The sequence below is a fragment of the Terrapene carolina genome, unplaced genomic scaffold (assembly GCF_002925995.2).
Source record: "Terrapene carolina triunguis isolate 2854851 unplaced genomic scaffold, T_m_triunguis-2.0 Scaffold210, whole genome shotgun sequence".
Lineage (NCBI taxonomy): Eukaryota > Metazoa > Chordata > Testudines > Emydidae > Terrapene > Terrapene triunguis.
In genome coordinates, this window is record NW_020664561.1 from 10,439,119 (window position 1) to 10,449,762 (window position 10,644).

Below are 10,644 nucleotides of genomic sequence, written 5' to 3' on the forward strand. Positions count from 1 at the left end.
CTAAGGTAAAGCTCAGCTGTGCAGGAGACAGATCTTTCTTGGGGGCTGGTCTGAGACCCTGGAAGGAATGCCCCCAGCAGTTACGGACCATCACAGACCTCCTCACCATCTGCTCCTAGTACAAGTCTCACTTCTTCAACCTGCCTCCTCTGGTATGATCACAGAGCAGTCAGTGTACGCTTAAATAGAATGAACCACACATGACAGATGTTAGTCATGGCGCTTCACGCCCAGCTGGAAGGCACTCAGGCTACGTCTTCACTACAGCGGGGGGTCGATTTAAGATACGCAAATTCAGCTACGCGAATAGCGTAGCTGAATTCGACGTATCGCAGCCGACTTACCCCGCTGTAGGGACGGTGGCAAAATCGACCTCTGCGGCTTCCTGTCGACGGCGCTTACTCCCACCTTCGCTGGTGGAGTAAGAGCGTCGATTCGGGGATCGATTGTCGCGTCCCAATGGGACGCGATAAATCGATCCCCGAGAGGTCGATTTCTACCCGCCGATTCAGGCGGGTAGTGTAGACCTAGCCTTAGATACAATGGTGATGAACAGAGCTTAATTTGCTATGAAAGAGGTGCTGGGGCTTAAGCAATTAAGTGCTGGGCTCAAGCAATTGTATTACACCTCTATCCCGATATAACGCTGTCCTCGGGAGCCAAAAAATCTTACCGTGTTATAGGTGAAACCGCGTTATATTGAACTTGCTTTGATCCGCCGGAGCGCGCAGCCCCGCCCCCCCGGAGCACTGCTTTACCGCGTTATATCTGAATTCGTGTTATATCGGGTTGTGTTATATCGGGGTAGAGGTGTACTTTCATAACTGATGCAGCAAGCCCAGAGGTGCCAGGCTCAGCCCTGACACAAATTAAGCACTAGTGGTGAGGGCGGTATGAGAAGAGAAGAGAAAGCACTGCCCTCGCGTAGATTGGGCTCCAAAAAGTTTGCTAATGTTTTAAAAACTTTGCCATCTAATCCTGCTCAGAGCAGATCTACCCAGTTTAAAACACTTGGAGCTGCCAATGCCTGCTCTTAACTAGTTTTCCCACAGCTGCTATCTACAGTGGAGCTAAACTTGCAGTAGCAAAGGTGGGTAACTTTAGGGAAAAGATAGCAGACAATGCCAAACTTCTGCCAAGCACACAAAGTGAACAACTGAATATAACATTCTTCTCTAATCTCTTTCATTATTTATAATAATCCTACCCATAACAATACAGCAGCGGGGAAAAGATTTCCAGAGAGAAATGTGATGTTAGGCACCATCAACCTAAAAAACCTGGGCTCAAAGGGAAAACTCACATTGCCTTCAATGGGACTAGCATTTCACCCCCACATCTCGGTCTGAAATTGATTGATATCAGAGCTAGTCACATGTTTTGGTTTTAATTTTGATGAAATTTCAAAATAATAAAAAAATAAACAGGGACATTGCTGATGAATTTTTTGCAACATTCCACCCACCCTTTGTTTTTCAACTGGCTATAAAGCTGGTCAATTATTTTTTTAATTATTAAAAATTATGAATTTAGAAAAAAGGAAACATTTTGGGAAAATGGTTGTGATTTTTCTCCCCTTTTTTGGAACTAGCTCTAGTAGAAACAACATCTGCGCTGACTATAACTGTGTGAGATTGGAGAGGGGGGAAATTCTATTTTTTTCAATTTCTTATTGCACATTTGACTGTGTTTTGTGCATAGTCACCTTCCCTGTTTCCCCTCTATATTCCGTTACGTCTCGATCCTGCAAACTCTTACACGCGTGCGTAACATGAACCAGGTGAGTGGTCCTATCCCATTGACGGGAATGTAAATGAAGTAAGGCCTGGTTTACACTTGAAAGATATAATTATGTTGGCTAGGGCTATGATTTGATTTTTTTTTTGTTTTGTTTTTTGGTAGCAAAATCATACAAGCCCTAGTGTAGAGGCATTTATTCTGGTATAAAGGCACCTTATGCCCATATGGTTATTCCCTTTTCCACATGGGACTAGTATGCCGGTATAAAGCAAGTTTATACTGATGTAACTGCATCCACACCAGGGGATTCCTATCACTTTAACTGTGCTGGTAAAGTTAAAATAGTACAACTTTCTAGTGTAGACAAGGCCTAAGTACATGAGTGCTTGTAGGATCAAGACCAAAGATTCCTCCATTGTTTGTGTGGTTCTTCTACACAGCAAGAGGGAAGAGAAAACCATTCTTTCAAAAGAGGAATGTGATTCTAAAACCACAAAAATTGGCAGGCGGTTGAGGGGGACATGTGGCCTATGAAATTGCATTTAACTCACGTTTTAAAATGGATTAAATTTCAAGTTGGTGGCGTCCCTTTAATATGTAACAACACAGCTAAAGACTAGAGCAGTACCCTTTGTATAATGACATGAATAATAAATACAAATGAATAAAACAATGAACATAACAGCAAATCCTGCATCCGTTATGCCTGTGTAACTCCCAGTGCTGACTGCTAGAAACTTTAGACATTTGGCATCTGCCTTGCCAACCTCATTAATCATTTAAGTGAAATCAACAGTATATATTTACAAGGATTAATTTTTTAAACAATAACCAAAACAAGCCTTTGCATCTGTAACTTTTGTGCATGTGATGCTAACACAACCATAACTGGGCGGGGTTAAAGAATTGTAATTGGGAAAATTTAGCCTATTGTCTTAATCATAAGTTCCAAGGCAAGCCGGGACCACTGCGATCATCTAGTATGGCCTCCTGTATAACACAGGCCAGAGGACTTCCCCAAAATGGTTCCTAGAGCAGATCTTTTTGAAACCATCCAATCTTAATTTAAAAGTTGTCAGTGATGGAGAATCCACCATCACAGCCCTTGGTAAATTGTTCTGATGGTTAATTAGCCTCACTGTTAAAATGTTACCTTATTTCCAGTTGGGATTTTTCAGTGATGTTGTTGATTGCTTTTGTTTGACGTGGCCTATTTATTTATTTATCGGGGGCTAGGAAGTTAGTGGGGGTTACTAAGGAGTAAATGAGAGCACAGTGTGGGGAGGGATAGCTCAGTGGTTTGAGCATTGGCCTGCTAAACCCAGGCTTGTGAGCTCAATCCTTGAGGGTGCAATTTAGGGATCTGGGGCAAAAATCTGTCTGGGGATTGGTCCTGCTTTGAGTAGCAGGCTGGACTAGATGACCTCCTGAGGTCCCTTCCAACCCTGATATTCTATGGTATAAAAGGAGCCAGATCCTCAGCTGGCATAAATTGCTAGGGCTCCCCAGGGAGCAATTTCCCCCAGCTGAGGATGAGACCCAGAGCAATTATGTTTAAGTATGGACAAGAGCAAGCAAGTTCAGTTTGTTCATTGCAACAGGAGAATATTGTGTGCAATTCTGGTCTCCTGTGTTTCAGAAAGATGAATTCAAACTGGAACAGGTGCAGAGAAGGGCTACTAGGATGATCTGAGGAATAGAAAACCTACCTTATGAGAGCAGACTCAAAGAGCTTGGCTAGTTTAGCCGAACCAGAAGAAGGCTGAGGGGAGAGATGATTGCTGTCTAAAAATACATCAGAGGGACAAATACCAGGGAGGGAAGAGGAGTTATTTAAGTTAAACGCCAATGGCCAGCAACAAGTTTAGGCTTGAAATTAGATGGTTTCTAACCATCAGAGGAATGAAGTTCTGGAACAACCTTCCAAGGGGAGCGGTGGGGCAAAAAACCTAACTGGCTTCAAGACTGAGCTTGATAAGCGTATGGAGAGGATGGTATGATGAGACTGCCTATAATGGCATGGCCCATCTGTGACTGCTAGCAGCAAATATCCCCACTGGCCAGTGATGGGGCACTAGTTGGGGAGGGCTCTGAGTAACTACAGTGAATTCTTTCCCAGGTGTCTGGCTGGTGGGTCTTGCCATCATGCTCAGGGTCTAGCTGATTGCCATATTTGGGGTTGGGAAGGAATTCCACCCCCCGCCCCGATCAGATTGGCAGAGACCCTGGGGTATTTTTTGCCTTCCTCCGCAGCATGGGGCACGGGTCACTTGCTGGTTTGAACTAGAGTAAATAGTGGCTTCTCTGTAATTTGAAGTCTTTTAATCATGGTTTGAGAACTTCAGTAACTCAGCCAGAGGTTCTGGGTCTATTACAGGAGAGGGTGGATGAGGTTCTGTGGCCTGCAATGTGCAGGAAGTTAGACTAGATGATCACAATGGTCCCTTCTGGCCTTAAAGTCTGTGAGATTGAAGGCTGGAATTGTCCCTTTGGGAGCATATGTTTCTCCATTACCATAGTTTTGTGAACCAATTCGCTATTCATATGGCACAATGTATTCTCCAGGGAGCTTCTAAAGTGACTCTTGCCACCAAGATGCTGCACCACAAATAAAAGCTGTCAATTAAATAGCCGTGTCTCTGTCCCAAAGGTGCTTCTCCACTAGAAACTAAACCAGTCGCAGGACAGAACAAGCACGTTGTGGCCTCTGGTCATTCTGGCTGGGAGATCTCTGTACACAATAACAATAATTTGTTCTTATGTCACGTTTCATTGAGAGATCTTAGAGTCTTTACAGGGTAAGGTGAGTAGCATTATCAGATGGGGAAACTGAGGCACAGAGCGGGGACATGATTTGCCCACATTCATACAGTAGGCCAGTGGCACAGCCAGAAATAGAAATCAAGTCTCCTGAGTCCCAGGCCAATGTCCACTCGTTGAGACATGACGACTCCCCTCGCAGTGTGGAGATACCACCAATAAGGTAATCCAGGTAGGGAACTTCACTAAAGAAGGATGTAAAGAAGGGAACATGGGAGATGGGAGGCAGGAGATTGTTCCAATAAGGCATGTTATGAAAGAAGGTGTGAAGCCAGGACCAATTGAAGAACACCCAAGAAGAAGGATGTTCACTCATCCCATATGATTTCAAATGTCCTGTTCTATTATTTTCCTTGTGTCCCTCCATCAATATCCCATAGTCATGGCATGCTGAACAGGATGAATGGTTGGTCTTGACATTATCCTGTGACTCGTTATTTGCATCGTGCTATGGCACTATGCACCATGTAGCCAACCACTTAACAGGACAATGTGCAGAGCCCCTGCTCAAGAGCTCACAGTCTGGGATTTTCAAAGGAGACAGAGGTGCCCAGTTCCCATTAATGTTAATGAAGGCAATGGAGCTGCCTCCTTCAGGCTAACAGCCAGTCACTCTCTGGAAAATGGACTAAATGGAAGATGCTCAATTAGTGAGCAGCCGCCCACCTTCTGTAGCCTGTTGCCAGCTCTGCCATGTGCTTTATTTGGCAGCCAAACGAGGGGAAACACCTGTCTGGAGTCAGTGCTATGCAACAGCAGTGCAATTAGCATTATTTAAAGATGGCTTTGTCCACAAGCAACAATAAAGGATCCAGCAAAATGGACAATGTTTCTTTCTAGCCTTCTTCTCTAGATACATAGAATATCTGGGTTAGAGGTCATCCAGGCCAACCCCCTGCTCAAAGTAGGACCAATACCCCAGTTCCCTAAATGGCCCCTTCAAGGATTGGGCTCACAACCCTGGGTTTAAGCAGTACAATGCTGAAACCACTGAGCTATAACTCAATTTCATCTATATAAGCTGCTGTCAGGAGAGCTAGAGTGACTTTCACCTTGTTTCAATTGGCAGATTATTGGCTCGGTTGCATTTGCTCTAAGAATGTGGTTCAAGCTTTGTCTGTTCTGTGCTACAGTTTTGCTATGAGGAAGCTGGTATAGCCTTGGGCATGCTAGCAAGAAGGGATTTCATCAAATCACAGTTCAGTGAGCAGCCTTGTCTGTGGGATCCTGGGTTAGTGGATGCATTGATTCACTTCTAGGGATTTGGTAGGGTCTCCTCTCACTGGGCGGCTTTGCTATACAATAGAAATAACCCATGGCTTCCAGGCAGACAGTGGTGGGAAGGATCAGGGGTGAGGAGATAAGCATGCTGCCTAGAAGTGTTAGACATTTGTAGCTCCATTGGCCTCTATAGAAAGAGTACAAGAAGAACAAGGAGACATTCAGTTACAGGGAGAGGCAGAACATTTTACACTGGTAAAAGGAAATACTATGTCACAAAATTCAAAATTATCCAGTGGAACCCATTGCCGCAAGATATTACTGAGACCAAAAATGAAGCAGGACTCTAAAAGGACTGGATGTTTATACGAATAACAGATTTATAATAGTAAGGATTAAAAAAAACCAAGAGCCTTGAAAAGGATAGAAACCCACCGGCCCCACAGAATAAGTCAACCTCTAGCTGTTGTGGTGAGGAGGAAACTTTCCCTGGGGGCAGCATATCCCAGAACTGTCTGCTGCAGGGTTCTTCTGAAGCAGCTGGTGTTGTCCAGTGTTGGAGAGAGGACACCGGACTAGAGGGAAGAGGGTCTGACCTGGTCTGGCAATTCCAGTGAGCAGTGGCTCATGGAATCCATTTACTCAGCCTTTCCTAAGCAGACCTAGATGCAAATGGGGGAGGCAATGCACATTGGCCTCATAGGAATTTGACCTGCACTGCATAAGGATCCAATTAGCTTCTATTCCAGCCAGTATAGGTTCATATATTGTCCTCACCACCCTAGTACCTGAGCATCTTCCAGCCATGCATTAAGCAACATGACTAACACCAGTCATGTGTGATTCGTTCTCTTTCTCAGCCCCTCCCCAGGGGGAGAATTGTGCATGTGGTGGAGTGAGATTTTAGCATATAGTCTACTGTATGTTTGTTAGAGAAAGCAGGCTAAAGAAGCCCCACTTGGAGCGAGAGGAAGGGAGATTTGTGATGGCCCTTAGCTCCTAGGAAATTCATTCCCACTCTCAGACCAGCCCCCAAGAAAGCTCTGCCTTCTCTGCACAGAGGAGCTTTATCCTTATGGCAGAAAGTTCCACTGGGCCTGAGCAGCAGCGTTGTTGACCACGGTCCTTCTCCTGGGACTCTAGCTAATCGTTTCGATATTCTGGGCCCAGGCCATTGAGTGCCCTAAAGAGACGGCCGAGCCCTTGAACTTGACTTGATGTTTTATGAGAGAGCAGTGGACAGGGAGTTTTGGCTTCTTGAGGGCAACAGGATCTGTCCCAATGTCAGTTCAGGGGCAGGAAGTGGAATGGAAGCCTGGAGAGCGGGGAGAACTGCAAACTAAGTTTCATACAGAACATCTGGCTCCCGTGAGCCCTTTGGCTAATCCCAATGTCTAATTCCCTGACGTTCCCTAAATCTCTGAATCCTTCCTGTTTCCAGTCACTTCACAACATAATCTCTGAAAGTCTGCTTGCGAAATGGAACACACTCCATCCCCACCCCCCTTCCTGTCAGTCCTGGGCTGTGCTTGTGCTAAGCAGGAAGGGGTGAGGGACGGCTCCCCAGATCTGTACAAACAGACATAGTCCTGTCCTCTCTGCAACAGACCCATGCCTACCCCCCACTCCCTTTGGCTCTGTTCCACTTTATCTGCCACTGTGCTGAGGCTACCCCCTGGAAAGTTTCCATTTCTTTGCATTTCCACTGGAGAAATAAATCCCCCATGGTCAAAGTCCTGCTCTTCCTCCCTCCCTCCACCCATCTTCCCCCCTTCACTTTCCACCCTGCCTGTTTCCCCACCCCTCTCCCCTCGCTGAGTTCCCAGCAGCAGGACCTTTTTCACAGAAACAAGGCAGGGCTCTCTTTAGCTCATGCTTTGCATTTTGTTGTTCTTCAAAAGACATTTAGGAGCCTGATCCTGACAAGTGCTGAGCGGGTGGCCTCAGGGGCAGCTGGAGTGGGATGTCTAGCAACTCTCAGGATCAGCAGGGGGGCTGGAACAATTAGTATAGTCGGGGTGCTGATGAGAGCCATTGAACCAAACAGTAAACCCTGTGTATGATGGAAACCACTTCAAGCCAGGAAGTGCGGTAGCATCCCCCCGTTCCAGCACCTATAAGGATCAGCCCAATATTTGGGAAACTCAGCCCAGTTTCTTCCTCCCACACCACTTCCCCAAGCTTAATTTGTTAGCCTGTCGTGAGGGGGTGTCGGTATGTCCCTCTCTCTGTTGCCATCTAGAATTGGGAATCTAATCTGGAGCAGTAGCCTCCTTCCCTCCCCCCAGCTCCTCCTCGCTTCCTGTCTGCAAGGCTGTGTCTAGCTGCTGTATCACTGCTCCCCCCGCGCCCCGTCCTCGGCGCCGGGCTCCTTTCCAAGGCTCCCTTTCAACCTTTCAGGAGCCGGACTAGGTGGGGATGCAGCAGCCAGCCACAGCCCCCACCCTCCCCCTGGGACCAGGCGAGCTCGCCCTCCTCTGAGCCCCAGCGCCAGGCATGTGGGCACCAGTGGCTCGGATTTAAGGAGCAGCCCCCCGCCCCGTGTCCAGCCTTCCCCCAGCAGAGCCCCAGGTCAGCGCTGCAGCCCAGCAGGGCTCGCCCAGCCTGTCCCTGGCCACTGGCCCTGAGCCGGGGGGCCCCCAGAGCCTCCCCCCCCCCCGGCGGCCGGGCCAATCCGGGAGCGCAGGCACTATGGCCGAGGCTCCCATTGGCTGCCCGCCTGCATGCGGGCGGGCGGGGGAGTGTGCGGGGCGGGCGGCGCGGTTATCTCGGGGCCCCTCCAGCGCCGGAGCAGCGCGCAGGTGACAGTGGCGAGGTGGGCGCCAGCAGCAGCGCAGGGCTGCGCTCGCCCGCGCACGGTGCACGCAGTCCCGGGAGAGGCGCCGCCTGCAGCAGCCCCCGGCCTGGCCCGGCGGATCTGCCCCCGCCCTAGAGAGGCCAGCATGGCACGTGGCGAGCGCCACCCTGGCAGTGCCCGCGGCTCGCCGGGCGCTGGGCGAGCGCGCTAGAGCTGGAGCTTGGAGTTCGCCCGTGCGCAGCAGCGTGGGACCCGGCCTCCTAATGTGCAAGGGCTGGTGCATCAGCCATGGTGGGGACTGAGCCGCTGGACTGGCAGAGCAGCGAAGCCGCGCAGCAGCGAGGGCCGGGAAGGGTGCGATAAGGGGGGTGTCTCCGCGCCCCGCCGGGCCCCCGAAATACGAGCGAGCCCCGCCAGCAAGACTTTGGAAAGTTGCCACCGAGGATGATGGGCAGCGTCCTCCCCGAAGGGCAGGCTCCTGCGAGGAGCCAAGGGAGCGCTCCGGGGGCGCTGGTAACGGAGGATCTTTGCATGGACCGCTCTGAAAACTCCCCCCGGGGGTGCTAAGGGAGTTGGTTGCGGGCCTGCCCGTCTGGAAGGGCTTCGGGACAGCGCCGCGGGGCTTTCCCGTACCGGATCCTAGCGGAGTGCTCGCACCGAAGTTACCACTCCGGCTTCTCTACTCCGGCTTCTCTACTCCGGCTTCACAGCGGCTGGCGTCCCTGGTTTGCCTTCTTGACCCACATTCCTATTGCCTGGGGTAAGTCTTGAAAGTTCCTCTCCCTCGCAGCAGCAGCAGCTGTAACGGGGCTGTTCTCATTGCAGGCACCGCTCGCTCTTTTCCTACCTGATGCAAGCAGGATTGGTTATGCTTATGTCGAGTATGCAGAGCTGCCTTGTATACAGTGTATTGACCTAGGCACATATAGATACGTGACTTACCATGTACAGATGCCACACACAGGGGGAAAATGTGCTAATGCTGAGCTCTGTTAAGCATTGGGATAGTCTCCTAAGGGAAGAAGAGGCAGATCCATGGCTTGAGTTGTTTAAAACTGGACTGGCAATGGCATTGGAAAATATGCTGCTGAACACTCCTGAAACAGCCAGCGAATGGGCAAGATGACCTAATTCCATCTCTAATGTCTATATGAATATGCCTTTATTCACCATCTGTATATATCACATTATATGTCACCAGCAGATTAGATTTGCCTTGTTTTAGCCACTAAAACATGAAATGCTCCCACCCTACAACTGCATGAACTTGTGAGCTGCTTCTCCCACCCTCCAGCTCACTTTTCAGCAGCCAATTCTGTATCCATTGCTTACTTACCTAGAGCAGGGGCTCGCAACCCAGCGGTCATGACCACCGCTGCCCTTTCCCCATTGCTAATTAACAGCATGGCCCTGGCTAGATCCCAGGTAGATGGGAGAGAAGTGCCAGTATGGGAAAGGTTGAGAACCGCTGACCTACAGTATGTACATGCAGTCCAAACAGAAACTAGAAAATGGATTAACCTGCCAGAAAAGAATTCTGTGATCTGACCATAGAGGTACGTACTGTGCTTGGGCTTCTGACACTTGGAGTGGTGCACAGGGGGGGAGGTTATAACAGGGATTAATGCATTTGGCAGCTAAGGAATGGCTGTTGTACCTTAGATACTACAGTGATTGGTGCCCTACGAATACCCACATTAGATAAAGCAGGTCTTAAACTGTGTGCACATGTGCTGTACAATCTGCGGTGTGTATTCCGTCTGATAACTTAACGTGAACATGTCTGGCTGTCTCTTTTAACAGAGAGAGATAAGCAACCACCTAATTCAAGCATACTGCATCAAGTGGGGGTCCTGGAGACACTGTGGCTCAGGAGAGCAGAGCATGACAGAACCCTGCAATGGGGTTTCCTTGTAGTACGTAGTTGCCTATTTTGTTCTTTTTTTAAAAATCTGCTGTTTCTCTGTGTTCCCAACATGGCATCTTAGCAGTGAGAGACTGTGTCACCTGGATAGTAACACAGGGGTGTCCCGAAGCCACAGTTGTGCTGCAGATGACTGTTCATT